Raw genomic sequence first — 15878 nt, 5'->3', positions numbered from 1 at the left:
GGGGGGGGGGGGGGAGGGGGGGGGGGGAACTAATATGTTGCCTTTTTAGTCATATATTTAATTTCTGCTTCCATAAAAAGGTTCCTTGGTTGATCCAACGCTTTCTGTATCGTCATGTAATTGTATTGCGGTCACACTAAGCACAACGCTTGTGTTTACACCATTCCTCCTCCCCTGCATTCTAAGTCATGATCTCTGGTACTAATCATTCTAAATGTCAGTTTGCACACAGTCTTCGCATAGTTCATCTCTCCATATATTTTCTTAGCCTGCCTCGTAGCCTGCGTTACTGGGAGTTCATTTGAAACACGTGACCATCCTGCGCTTAAATTGCTTCTGACGCGAATAAAAAAACAGGAAAAATATGTGGGCCTAGTCAATGTTACTACATTTTTAGGTAAAAGGCACTATTTTACATTTCTATTATGGAAGAGGCGCCAAGACCGAAACTGTACGAATATTTGACTAGATACGACTAAATATTTTTTATTTTTTATACTTTCCCTAAGGCGGCCGCGTACTTTGTGCAAAGTCCGTTTCTGACGAATTTTGTCTCCAAAGTCATTACTGCACACGGAGCGTACTAACGGTCCTGGTACCGTTCCGTGGGGGCAGCAGACGTTAGTTCTTGTCAGTGGATAGCGCTCCTTCCAGTACGACGTGCTGCTGTCTACCTGTTGAGCAGTTTTTCGGGCAGTCCGCACAGATCAGATAAAGCTGATGGTCTTTTTAGTGGTCTGTCGCTGAATGTCGCAGCCGGGGCTCGCGGCGCGGACCCTGCCTGTCGCTTCCCTCGCCGCGCAGCCCGGCCTTCCCGGCAGAGCCGCGCCGGGCCACGGTCCGTTTTTTGCCGCAGCTCGGCGGCCTGCAGCGCTCGCCCCGTCTCTGTCCCGCGGATCTTCGCTCTCGCTCTCTGCCATCCATTCTCTGTCCCTCTCCCCCTCCCCTGCCCCCTCCCCCTACCACTCCCTCACCCCGCTCTCCCTGCACAACTCCGTCTCTCTCGCTGCCCTGCCCGCCTCTGTCGCTCTCCCCTTTAAAGGTGAGGGCGTATTAAAGGGGATGCGAACCGACCGACGCTCCCGGCCGCAGTAGTTGGCCCCGGGTAACGGCTACCTCTCTCCTAAACAGCACGTGTGCTTCCATCCTGTTGCCTCGTCACACTGGCTGGCACTTTTTACTTTTGCGAGTACTGTCGGTTATCTTTTGTTCCTGCTACTGTTCCTGATCTGCCATTGCACTCTTTCGGTAGCTTTTTGTAGGTCGATGAAAGATATACTGAAGCCAGAATTGTTGTTTTCATTGAATCTTTTCTGTTATCACCGTGTACAAAAAAATTGCTACTCTAGTCTCTCTGACATTTACCAGAGAAAGTAAAAACAGAATTCAGCCACTGCACATTATAAGGGATATTTGGCAAGTAAGGCCCGATCGCTCGCGAAATGGAAATCAAAGCCAAAGTCAAAACTGTTTTATTTGCAACAGTTCGCTACATCTTTTCTCTACTTCTCTACATAGTCGCCGCTCTGAGTAAGACATGTGTTATAGCTTTATACCAACTTTCCGAAAGCCTCATTATAGAAGGCAGCCGCCTGTACTTCCCGCCACTTCTCAACGTTGGTCTGCAGTTCGTCGCCTGTGTGAAATTTTGCCTTCAAGTGCGCAGAGCACAACATCAGTCCGCGGTATGCGGCCGAGGATTTTCAGGAACGAGGAACTGCATGACAACATGCATGACAACATGGGGTTGCAAGTGATCAGGCGAAACCTCGCAGCGGGCAGCCACACTTGGCGTGAGACACTATTCCTCTAAGCATCTTTACGTGCTCACTGTATGCTCAGAACTGAAAACCGCGACGTGACACGATCTCCCCGACACATCTGCGCGAAACTTCATCGGATATTCACTGTCGTTCACATTTCACGACCTATCTGACCTTACTTTCTGAGTAGTTCTTGTACCATATTTATTAAGAAACAGCACTTAACCGGTTTTAAACCGACAAATTCATCTTACAGACAGGTGTTCTCATATACTGTGTATAATTTTCATACACATCACTATGTAAATAATGTACATTTTATTCGATAACAGACCACAAAAGATCCAAACGATCAACTGAACAGAATGGCTGGAGTCTTAAAAAGAAGTAATAAGATGAACATCAAAAAAAGAAAAATAGGGCAATACCATGTCGTCGAATTGAATCTGCTGCTGTAGAGGGGATTAAATTATGATATGAAATGCAGACACAACAGCAAGGACTGCGTTCCTGAAAACTAAAAATTTGTTTACATCAAATATAGGCTGAACATTAATAAAACCGACAAACTGTAGGGACGCATTCCTGATTGAAAATTGAGAAAAAAAGTTACTATGAAAATGGAAATGCCTTGGTAGATGGCACTGACGTACGAAAGTTTCTCTGAGCCTGTACTGTGTATTCTTCGTGAGTTGCAGGCTGTGTGATTGAGGCAGCGTACTGTAAGCAGCAGAATGGTCCGATATTCACGTCAGAAAGAAACCGAAATGGTGTTTGTGTACGGCCGGGCAGATGGAAACGGTCGAGAGACAGCATGGCTATACCAAAGCAAGTACCCTCGCAGTCAACAACTACGTCAAACAACATTTCAAGCCCTTTTGGGCGTTTGTATGATCATGGGGCCTTTCAGACAGACGAAAGTGCAGGGAGGTGGCAGACTGTGCGTACACTGGTTTAGGAGGACCGGGTTCTACAGGATATTGAGAGAACCCTCGTACAAACTCCAAGAAACTGGCCCGCCATAGTGGTGAAAACCAAAGTACGATTGGAGTGTATCCTGCTTGACAACCGCTACAATCTGTATTACCTTTTATCAGCATGGTTATCAGGAGGGGACTTACCTCTACAGGCAGTACTTTGTCGATGTTTTTACTTCAGACCATCACAATTATGGCATTTCTACCATCAATCCTCTTTACTGGCGAAGTAACCTTTACCAGTACTGGCATAAAAACCTGCATAATCGTCGCCGCTTGGCTACAGACATAGCACATGGTAAGAGGAACTGTCATTCTAGAGGAACTGTCATTCGTCAGCGCCATCTACTGTGGCAGTGACTTATTTCCAGACACTTGTTCATAGGACCTTTTCTCTTCTAGTGTGGTCAGAAAATGTTTCCTTTAGTTTGTAGGTGTTTTTAATGTTCACCTATGTAAATTTAAGCCAGGAAATATATTCGCAAATTGCAAATACGGGACAACCACAGCTATACAATTTACTGGACACATATGACAATTTATACTGGGTGAGGAATCGATCCCGTATTTCCCACTTTACGTGAGCGCTCACCTTAACCGTTTTGGCTACTCGAGCACGCTTCACAAACAGACCCAAACTTCGATACGCCCCAGTGTCTGCTTCGCATAGCGCTCACAGGATGATGTGATTCCTGTACGGGGTGAGACTTACTTAGTTTTCTCGGATTGCCTTTGCTTTGGCATGAAACACTTCGGTACAGTGTCTGTATTTCACAGTGTCTCTAGAGTTCGATGGAATGTTCCTTTGGCCATGCATGCATTGGTCCAGGGGGTGTGCTCGGATAGCCGAAGTGGTTAAAGCGACCGCTCTTGTAAAGCGGGAAACCCTGGTTTGAGTCCTCGGTCGGCAAAAATTTTAATTTGTTTCCAGTAAATTGTATAGCTGTGGGGTTCCCGTATTCACAGTTTGCCAATATGTTTCCCGATTTCACACGGCTGTAAACCGTTAGCAGTGTCTGCTACTTCGGACAAGCAAACATTTCCGAAGGAACATTTCATCGAACTTTTACAGACACTGTCAAATGCAGACACTTCACTAATGTACAAATTTAAGTGTTAGGAATCTTTTGTATGTGTGTAGCTTTGTGCAGAAGGAAAATGTGGACGATAAGCGGGTCATACAGAAACAGAGCTGAAGCTGAAACTTCCTGGCAGATTAAAACTGTGTGCCGGACCGAGACTCGAACTCGGGACCTTTGCTGCAGGAGAGCTTCTGTAAAGTTTGGAAGGTAGGAGACGAGGTACCGGCAGAAGTAAAGCTGGGAGGACGGGGCGTGAGTCGTGCTCGGGTAACTCAGCTGGTAGAGCACTTGCCCGCCAAAGGTAAAGGTCCCGAGTTCGAGTCTCTGTCCGGCACACAGTTTTAATCTACCAGGAGGTTTCATATCAGCGCACACTCCGCTGCAGAGTGAAAATCTCATTCTGGAAACATCCCCAAGGCTGTGGCTAAGCCATGTCTCCGCAATATCCTTTCTTTCAGGAGCGCTAGTTCTGCAACGTTCGCAGAGCTTCTGTAAAGTTTGGAAGGTAGGAGACGAGGTACTGGCAGAAGTAAAGCTGTGAGGACGGGGCGTGAGTCGTGCTTGGGTAGCTCAGTTGGTAGAGCACTTGCCCGCGAAAGGCAAAGGTCCCGAGTTCGAATCTCGGTCTGGCACACAGTTTTAATCTGCCAGGAAGTTTCATATCACCGCACACTCCGCTGCAGAGTGAAAATCTCATTCTGAGAACTGAAGCTGTTCAAATGTTCCCCTAGAGAAGAGTGTTGAAAATTAGAAGAGTAGACCGGAAAACTAATGAGGAGGTACTGAAAGGAAAATGGGGTAACAAAGAAATATATGGCACAACCTGACAATACAGCTCCCATCACATGAACAATATATCAATATGTTGTACATATGGTTCGAGAAGTAATTGGGTGCATCTTCAGATGGTACGTTGTATATATCCATTTTGTGAAACTACGCACCCCACCATATTATACCTGACCTGATTATTCTTGTAATTTGCGATCTATATGCTTTACAGATCCGATGATAGCAACATAGATTTGTCGAAACCGGCCATCAAAAATAAAATCATAATTAGGAATCTTGGCTGTTGAAGCTTTTACTTCTTTATTTCATATTTCTTTTAGATCGCCCCCTTTCTTGAGCGATGTCAAGCATGTACACATATATCTTTTGTCTCTGATGAGGCCTCGCCGTCTAGGACAACGTAATGGTCTGTTACTTAAAAGTCCTGGAGCCACTCACATGTCGAAGAACCTATTCCCTACAGTCGGACCTATGTTAACTGTTGCAGTGTGGCATCGAATCAAATGTTTCCCGCAAATCGAGAAATGTGGATTCTACTTGTTGCTGTTCATCCTTGGTACGCAGAAAATCGTACGAGGAAAGGGCAGACTCTCAACAAAACCTACTACTTTCTAGCTTGAAATATACTCAAGAATCCTTTACCAATGGCGTAAGGATATTGGTTTGTAGTTTTGCAAGTCATTTATTTACAATTCCTGCCCCTGAGAGTCGCCAGCGACTATTTTCGGTGGCTTGGAACTTCTTGCTGGACGGGATACTGACAATAAATGCAAACCCAAGTAAGAAGCCAATGGCAACGAGTACTCTCACTAAAACTGAATTGGTATTCCATCTGGACCTGCCTCCTTCCTTGTTTTCAACTGTTTGAATTCCTACTCAACGCCAGAGATGCATATTTATATGTAATTCTTACAGGAGTCCGTATGACTGTCAAATGACGATTTATATGTGCGATCCTCCTACGTGAACGATTTTTTAGACGCTAAATGTATAACTTCAGCTTCTTTTTGCTGTTTTCTATTGACATTGTTCTATGAATGATTGAACAGAAGCCTACATGCAAGTAATTTTACGTAGGATCAGAAATTTCTAGCGTTCTGGAAAAATCTTTTGCTAACGTATGACAATGGAGGTCGTATGCTTCGCTTATTGATCTTCTTATAAGGCCGTGTTACACATTTAATAATTCTATATAAAAATCTTTTTCTTCCAAACATAGTTATTTATAATGTGTAATTTACAAGTAATTACATAAAAATATTTAGGTTACTAGCTAGAAATGAAAATGGCAGTGTAACAAACGTTCAGCGTATCAACAAGTAATGATTTTCCAACAACTTCCATCCACCTCGCTGCATCCAATCAGCTTTCGAGAAATGGGAATACTTCTTATTCACCAATTGCAAATCCATCATTAAAATATGAAGTAAAGGACAGCAGCCGGTCGAACTGTTGTAAAAATATATACCGTCAGAAGAAATTTTTTTAAACTTTATTTTGCCTATAAGTTTCAAAGCCTCACTAATGTCTTTTTCAGCTCCCTATATGATTATGGAAAATACTTAAAACAATAAAGTATAATTTAATTTTATCAATATTTTAGAGCTTCAAACGTGACTGTACTTAATACACTCGAAGCATTAATTAAAAAACGCCTTCAGTCACAACTTTCAGTGTTTTATTCAGTACACGATGCATTTCGGACCCTGTAGGTCCATCTTTACGTGAAATTAGTCTTAATACATGCTTTATTTTTTTTCTTGAATGATATGAAATGCATGTGCCTGTCACGAAAAAATTTGATGTTAGGTTACGAATTACGTTTTTTTTCTCCTTGATTTTCAAACATATAACTTCATTAAAAAAAGGGTATGCTGTTGCTAAAACGTTGAAAACGCTTTTCTTGGATTATTTTGTAAGTTTACGCTGTTCATGTTTTCCACTATTTCGCACGTATTTTCGGTGTTTGACTTACGAAATTCGTAACCTAACATCAAACTTTACGTTTGAGAAAGAGAAAAAAATAAAGCATGTATTAAGACGAATTACACATGAAGATGGACCCACAGGTTCCGAAATGCATCCTGTACTGAATAAAACACGAAACGTTGTGACTGAAGATGCGTTTTTTAATTCATACCTCGAGTGAATGAAGTGTAAAATAAGTTAAATAATACAATAAAACCTTTACATCAAATAGATACAAATCAACAATTATAAACTAAAAATATTATGTACAAAAAAAGTTCAAAGACATGAAGTATAAGATGGAACACAAAATAGTCACTTTAACAGGTTGTACCAAACCAGCCGGCCGGAGTGGCCGAGCAGTTCTAGGCGTTACAGTCTGGAACCGCGCGACCGCTACGGTCGCAGGTTCGAATCCTGCTTCGGGCATGGATGTGTGTGGTGTCCTTAGGTTAGTTAGGTTTAGGCAGTTCTAAGCTCTAGGCGACTGATGACCGCAGCAGTTAAGTCCAATAGTGCTCAGAGCCATTTGAACCATTTTGTACCACACCCGCATCTCCCACATCCAAGATATGACACACATTTAACAAGAAATCAAAAATAAGGAATATCTTAAGGAAGTTGTAATAGGGATGCTTTAAGAAATTCATAGTATTAATGTTTAAAGACAAACACAGAATTTTAGTGGAAACGATAATAATCAAACGCAATGTAAAATAGTTTAAGGTACAATTATGTATAATGTGTGTGTAGCATAAGAATGAATCGTTTTTACATTGAAAAGAAAATAGGAGAAGATCATGACATACACAAAAATATGGCAAGCTATCTCATGGAAGCTATAAAAGTTCGTACATACACGAAATAGGGTGAAAACATGCAAACAGGCAGTAAGAAGCAATGGTCATTCAGTTGCAAGAACGTTCCACACCTAAGAGAGCTACAAAGTATTTGGCAAGTTATATAAGAAAGGAGATACGGGATGGAAACTAACAGGACTATGATTCTTTAGCTTTAGAATGATGGAATCTCATAACAAAGATCGATCGATACATTTTATTATCGAGAATATACACCGCCAAGGGAAAACAACACATTAAAAAAAAGTGACTATGAAAATGAAGACAGGCCTCGACTAAAATAACTGCTCCATTATGAAAGAGCAAGAACAAAGAAATGGCTTGATATTTGGAACTGTAAGCAAGACCCTAGATCAGGTTAGTAACGAATGGGACATGGTTTGTAGAGAGTGAACTCAAATTTAAGAAACATCACGAATAGGATCTTTGTAGGATTTAAATGAAAAATTCAGTCTGTATATATTAAAGATATTTAAAATAACAGTAAAATTATAACCATAATTAAGTAGAAAAGAGGTGTGCACTGAACAATTACCATATATAAAAACATTTCATTATTACATGGACAACAACATGTCATTAAAAGTTTTAAATGTGCCAGTAATTATTGTAGATATACAACAACTGGGAAAAAAACCATATGAAGCCAAAATAATTAGTAGAAAATGGATTAAAAGAGCCTCTTAACTGCCAAATGTGTGACAGAAAATTCAGGTTGGTGCATACAAAAGTAGGGAAGACCACAAACCAACTTGGTACATTGTAAACAGGTAAAATCTATTCATCAAACATCTTTTGCTATTTTCTTTTCAACCCCAGAAACAATTCATTTTTATGCTACACACACACATTACACACAATCCTACCTTAAACTATTTTACAGAGCAGTTAATTATTATCATTTCTACTATTAATTGCTGTATGTTTTTATACACTATGACTCTACCTTTTTACACTATTCCTATTACATCTATTTTATGATATTTCTTATTTTTGATTTCTTATTGAATGTATTTGAATGATATGATGTGGAATATGTAGGTTTGCTATATCCCATTGTAGGAACACAAAGGTGTTCCGTAGTTGTCTTAATATGTCTAAATACTCATACCTTATATTATTATTTTTAGTTCATAATTATTTACCTGTATCTATTTGATGTAACAGTTTTATTGTATTAATGAAATTCTCTTATACTTCACTGTTGTGTTTTTTGTATTAGGGGCCTGTAGAAGACTCTACTGAGGCACAGAGGTAGTGGCCTCTATGAAGTTTTCAAAAACAATGGCTGATGTTGTATATGTATATTTCTACAGTTCCTACTGACCATGTTGGCAAAGGAACACATTATGTATTACAATGAATTATGATGATGCCAGGTTGAATAGTTTAGTACTGCACTTCAAACTATTATGCTATTGTGGTGTAATGCGATACAAAAAATAGAAAGTAATTTGTATAGCATCCTTTACCACCAAAAATTGATATGCATACACGAAAAAATTGGAAACAGCGAGACAATTACAGCACTCACTGTAATTGCAACAAATACTCAATGTCTTATGGAGAAGTTCTGCACTGCAATTTATGCTGTTCAGTCTTATGGAGAATCGGTTTTATTTATTTCTGTGTATTACATTCTTTATGACACATATCTTTTAGTTTAGCCTTATTTTGCCCTCCAGATCACTATTCTCCTGTGATATATGAAGTGCAGAAGCAATCTTCGCTCCCAGTTTCGTATGTGGACATGGTGAACATGTGACCTGTAAGATATTCTGATGTGCTTCCAAGGACTTTACCATTTGTGGCCCATGGGATCATAGATCCTGATGACTTGGGAAGCATTGGGCTAAATATTAGTGAACATGTTGTTTTACTTGTTTATGATGGTGCAAACTCACTGATTTTATCATCTGTTATTACTGAGTCTGGGTTTCATTCACATCACCTATAAGCACTTGTCTGTCTCATTCCATAACAGTTTTGGTGGTTATAGCTTGAAGCTACCTCTCACTGCTTGATATGCCTAAGGGCAACAAGGTATACCTTTCCAATTATTTCCTGATTAATTAAATGAATAATATTAATTAACTTTCATCACTCAGATTAATTGAAATAATGGGCAATGTGTAATAGTCCCTAATGCTGTCAGCCTGCAAAATCAGAATAAAGTTGGAGAGAGATTTGCTTTTGCCTCATGGATCAAATACAATCAATTACTGTAATTTACTTTGAATGGGAATGAATGAAGGTTTCCTTCCTCAAGAGCGACACAGGATCTTCTTTTACAGCATTTATTTCTCAAATTAACAATAATTTTATCCCTTTCAGATTAGAACCTTCAAAGCTACATGTAATAGTGATTGACTGATTGATTTTTATTGCCCAAAAACAAAACTTTTACAGGGATGTAAAGCTTGTATAAGCAGCATCAATAAATGTACAAACAACAATGACAATAAATATACAAATAATTAATCTATGTTAGAAATTATTCTCACAGAAATCTTCCATTGTATAAAAACAATTTTGAATTAGTAAAGTTCTTACAAATACCTTAAATTTTTTCAGGTCCAGACTCTTAACTGACTCTGGTAGTTTATTAAATAGCTTTACAGATGTGTGTTTGAAGCTGTTTAGAGTTTTGGTATATGAGCAGTAGTCTTTTCTTACATCATTACAGTGTTGTGTGTTATAACTATGTACATCAGAATTCAGATCAAAACTAGACAAGTTCTTTTTAATGTACAAGAGACATTGAAATATGTATATACATGGCAAGATCATAATACCAAGTTTATTAAATAATTCTCTACAGTGAGTTCTAGGTGGTACTTTACATATCAGTCTGACATCTTTTTTCTGGGCTGTAAATAAGCATTTTGAGTAGCAATTATTTCCCCACAAGATTTTCCCATACGTCAAATGAGAGTGAATATAACTATAATAGACAGAAAGCAAAATTTTCTCATCTACTGTTGCTTGTAATTTTGTGAGCATAAATATTCCTTTAGAAATTTTTGGTGTTAAATGATTCATATGTGTCTGCCAGCCTAAATTATTTTGTAAAACAATGCCAAGAAACTTTACAGGAACTGCCTCTAAGGTAATTCTATTGTTATAAAAAATCTTTAATTCTTGTGTTTTATTTATGTTCATAGACAGGCTATTGGTATTGCACCAGTCAGAAAGTATATCTGCCTTGAGTGAGGTAGAGTTACTTATGTTATTTTTCGTATGCACTGTAACACTTAAACTGATCTCATCTGCATACAAGTAACAGTTTGTAGTATCATCTATTACATTGCTAGGTAGCAGTTACCAACTGAGATTAATCTTGGTCTCCTACAGTTAACATAAGATCGTGTCACTATTAGGTAGCAGGAAGACTTTATGTAATAGGAATAACCTTGACTCACAACACACATTTCCCACTGGCATGCATGATACTCTATATATTAACTACTACGATGTGAATATCAATGGCAGTGGAAATGCTAAGCATCAGATATGAGGTCAAAATTCTATCGTTTTACTTGAATGATTAAAGAAGGCTACTCTGGATTATTAGTAAGAAACTGTATGAAATCTAAGTTTAGTAATCACTTCAGAGAAAGTATCCAAACATGGACTGGCCATACGATCACTCTTGTGATTTATGTTAAATACAGCTAATTGAAATTTTATCTTAAGTGAACTGCCACCACGATGTTGAAACTAAACTAAACTTCAAGCATTCGGAATTCAAGAACAATTTACTATGCAATAATGATTGTCTAGCCAAACTATATTGATGCTGATATTCACTCAACTAATATTGGATGCTGAACCTCTGTTCAGGGTACAGAGTGCATGTAGCCACATGTGGCAGAACATGTGGTACTGTCATCAACCACCAATAAAACATGAAAAGTAATCGCCATGTATCAATAAAAATACACTTACAGGGCTGCAAATTTTCTTGGCAGTGGCTGAATTTTAGCAAAGAACGCACACAAATGATTACTGACGATTGAGAACGGTCGACAAATAGTTGCAAGCATATATGAAGAAAATGATCCTACATTCGCAAAATATTACCAGAAAACTATCTGGAGTCAATGTCATTCCATCCAAAACCGTTCTGGCCAATGCTCTTAATAATTACAGCGAATTCTTATAGTTAATCTCCAATACCAACAGGGTTGCAAACAGTTATTTATTGCAGAATGTTAAAAGTGATCCCATTAAACAATAGAGATTAGCCTTCTAACATATACAACGATGCTTAGCGGTGGGTAATAGCCAGTAAAACTTGGAAATTTTATAGCTCAAGGCTCCTTTGTGTGTTCAGCATAAAGTGCACTCAGCACTGTCACACAAAGAAAATATTTTCAGAACTAAATAAAATTTTAAACCAAGATATAGAATAACTTATTTTATCCACATTCTTAATTGAAGAAGTTTTAACTATTGATTTCCAACCACAAAGGCACCATGCTGCAATCTGTCATAACTATACTATTAAAATCCCATAAATTGTCAAAAACACGAAAATTACTACGTCTTCAAGCAGTTTCCTGTCTATGTTGACTTTCACTATTACACTCCAGGTGTGGTCGAAGATTATAGCACATTTTTACATAGTGTTTTTACGATTCAAATACACCCAAACTAGGGACATCCACACTCTAGACCCTCCAGCTACATAGTGTCTAAAAATAGTGCACACAGGAGCTAATGTCTTTCACTTTGAACTACAGGGGCTAGTAAGCTACATGATGCTGTGTAAGGTATCTATGTGTGGTGAATACTTTTGCAAAACTCTTTGCTGAATCTTACCTGTAGATTTCTCTTCACAAAACCATCATCCTCTACTCATAACTGGCTAGTCCTAGCTTTTCTGCAACCCAAACAATCACACTTTCATGTAGTCATTTTCACAGGAAGGCAAAGAAAGGACTAAGGCAGTGGGACTAGTAAAATAAAACATGTGAAATGTTTTTTTCAGATCCAGATGGCCACAGCACAAGCAAATTACATCATGTAGCTTCTGCCTGTGCTACTGCACTCTACCACATCAGTATAACGATCCGTAATATTACCAGCCTGAAGGTCTTACATGGTATGTACGAACAGTTGCGTTCATTGGTTCTTATTGTTTCCAAAATTTACTCATTCAAACGTCCAGGTTACATAGGCAAATAGGATATTACACCCATTGTGTGAAAGAGAGAGAGAGAGAGAGAGAGAGAGAGAGAGAGAGAGAGAGAGAGGGGGTGGAGGGGAGAGAGAGTGAGAGAGAGAGAGGAAGAGAGGAAGAGAGAATGAGAGAGAGAGGCCAACTTGATGACCACCTACTTCGCATAAAATTCCTTCTGTTTATTTTTATTTATAAATAGTTGTAAAATTTATGTATCTCATGTTTCTTGTTTGGGTGTGTTACATGCATTTATTTTATCGATACACTGACAGAACACATGTTCAGAACAAAATACTAAAGGTTGGTCTTATATCATTTATTTGTAAACTTGTCTTCATCCACTCTGATCCAGATGATTAAAACACAACGTCTTGTTCATTTTCTATTTTTGTTGTCAGTATATTATATTTAAACATATACTTGACAACGTAACTGAGAAGGAGTTTAAGATACATCCACCATAGATTGAGTGTCACCATAGCAATTTGTACTGAAATGACTGAAACTTGTACCTAAGCAACTGTTAAGTCACTCTCCATGTATAATTTTGTACTTTTAAAGCGAATTTTTCTATCGAAAACACTGAATTATTTTTGTAAAATTGAGAATTTAGTATTGAAATCAGTGAAATAAGTTCCCACCATTTAGGACATCATGCTGTTTATTAGGAATGCTGCACTCCAATCATAAATCCAACATGATATACCTTATTTGGCTCTTGTGGCAACACCTCAGTACTATATTTAACATCAATCAAAAGTCAGAAACATTAATTTATATTCCAACACATACCTTATAACATGATCGAAGGGCAGGTTAAGGTAAGTCCACCACAGGTTGACTTCCTCCAAAGCAATTCACATCAGAGTACAAGTCACACTGTTCATTATACTTGAATGATTAAATTTACTTGCCAGAGAACACCTCATGTATACATACACATCATCATTCTCCATTTGCTTAATTTGCAAGTGGGATAGCAAAGGGAGTGACTATGTGATATACTCCACAATGTGTTGTGCAAAGGCATTTAGAGTACACATTGGCACCTTCCTAAGTTATGACACTTAACAGAAACAGTGTCAAAGTCTTTAATACCACACATACCATGCACCACACACATCACACCTCACCACAACACCTCATCACAAATTACACTCCACACTACACCACACCATAGCACACACCCCACATGACCACCATAAAGCACCACAAACCACACCACATGTAATATCATACCACACACAATACACACATAACATACCACTCACCGAACAGCGCAGCCTACCACAGACAACACACACCAGTCCACACCATACACTGCACTACAGATGACACGCCACATGCACTACACACAATCCTAACCACAAACCACACATCATACACAACACATCTCACTTAGCACACAGAACACCAACTGCACGCACTACACATCACAAAACACCCACACCCTGCACCACACACCACAAGCCAGCACAGACAACACATTCCATGTCACACCACACAACACACCACAGACAACAAACCACACACATCAGAACCTGGACAACACATACAGTACACCTCAAGTAGTACACACACTACACATCACACACAACCCACACCCTGTACACCACACAACGCACCTTTCACTTCTGATTAATTGTAAGAATGCTTGAACAGGAAAATGAGCTATAATAGATTTTAAAGAGTGTGGCTCACTTTGGCGTAGTTTGGAGAGTACCAGCAGTTTTAGTAGTAGTAGTAGTAGTAGTAGCAGTAATAGTAGTAGTAGTAGTAGTAGCAGTAATAGTAGTGCTACTAGATTCAGTACACTATCAAGGCAAATTCAGTAAGGTATATTCAGACTATAGATTGTAATATATCCCAACTAGTTGTGGCAGTAGATTTATAGCCAAGGATTCTCAACCAGCTGTACCAAAGTGCCCACACAGTCTTTTGATGGATGGAAGGATAACTTTCAATAAACACTCGTTTTCACTGCAGTTACACTTTGTTATGATGGAGATTTGATTTGGATGTAGACAAAACGTTAAACTCCAACTATAATTCCTGTGAACAGAACGTCATCTAATGTCTGGGGTAGCACTGCATTTTTAAGTGTTTCCTCACATGAAGTGTAGACGATCTCCATTTTACATAGGACATCTAATATTTCCGGTAAATTTCTATTCACCACTTACCTGTAGACTCTAGGCGAAAGTAAACCACTTTGCAGGGCACTAATGTGAAATCCCCCTACATGCAGTAACTTGCATGGTTTCTAGGTTCAGAATCCAATATGGCGGTCGATGACATCATTGGTTGTAATTTTTCCTCCTATCTACGTGATTATGTAGCTCTCAATTCATTCGAGCAATCAATCATTGATAATAGGAAACACAGTCATAGCTCAGTCACTGAAAATGATTCAGAAATTTTACTTGTTAGAATGAAATCAGGCGATGATTCTTCTTCTCTGCAGGCTCGTGCTGTGCGGCAGTCTGCTAATCTGTACAAATAAAATGCCTCGTAATTTTGGGAGCGTTGTATAATCAGTCGGAAAACCTCAGATCAAGCGGATATTTGGCGTGGATGAAGTTTAACCTTCCGAAGAAGTGATGGAGCTCTTGGATAGTAAATGCAGGTTCGTACCCAGTCTTTCGGAAGTTCCCTTCTGATTAACAACTACGCAATATATCGATGAATATCATTAATTCTCAAATGTCAAATACACACCTTTTCTATGAAGGAGCAATATATATATATATATATACATATATATATATATATATATATATATATATATATATATATATATATATATTTCCCTTTTAATCGTACGATTTCGTATCAGTTATCTTCTGTCATAAATCTCAATAACCAGATTACAGTTCTTCCAACAAAGCTCACGCTAATCAGCATGAACACAATCTCGGAAGCTTTTTTTTTCTAACAACCACCAGAGAGAGTACTACAAAGAATAATTATGCGCTCATGGCATAGCTATTGTATGAAACTATTTTGTGCATGGATTCTGTGAGTATGAAGATAGAAAGTTAGTAAACGTCATTCAAGGGTGGAATTGTATCAGAATAATTCATCGAATATAAAGAGATATTACAATTCCTGAAACAGAATGTGGTCTAATGTCTGGGGTAGCACTGCATTTTTAAGTGTTTCCTCACATGAATTGTAGATGATCTACATTTTACATAGGACATCTAACATTTCTGGTAAATTTCTATTCACCACTTACCTGTAGACTCTAG

This window comes from Schistocerca americana, chromosome 5, assembly GCF_021461395.2.
Source record: "Schistocerca americana isolate TAMUIC-IGC-003095 chromosome 5, iqSchAmer2.1, whole genome shotgun sequence".
Lineage (NCBI taxonomy): Eukaryota > Metazoa > Arthropoda > Insecta > Orthoptera > Acrididae > Schistocerca > Schistocerca americana.
This window is presented reverse-complemented; position numbering follows the sequence as displayed.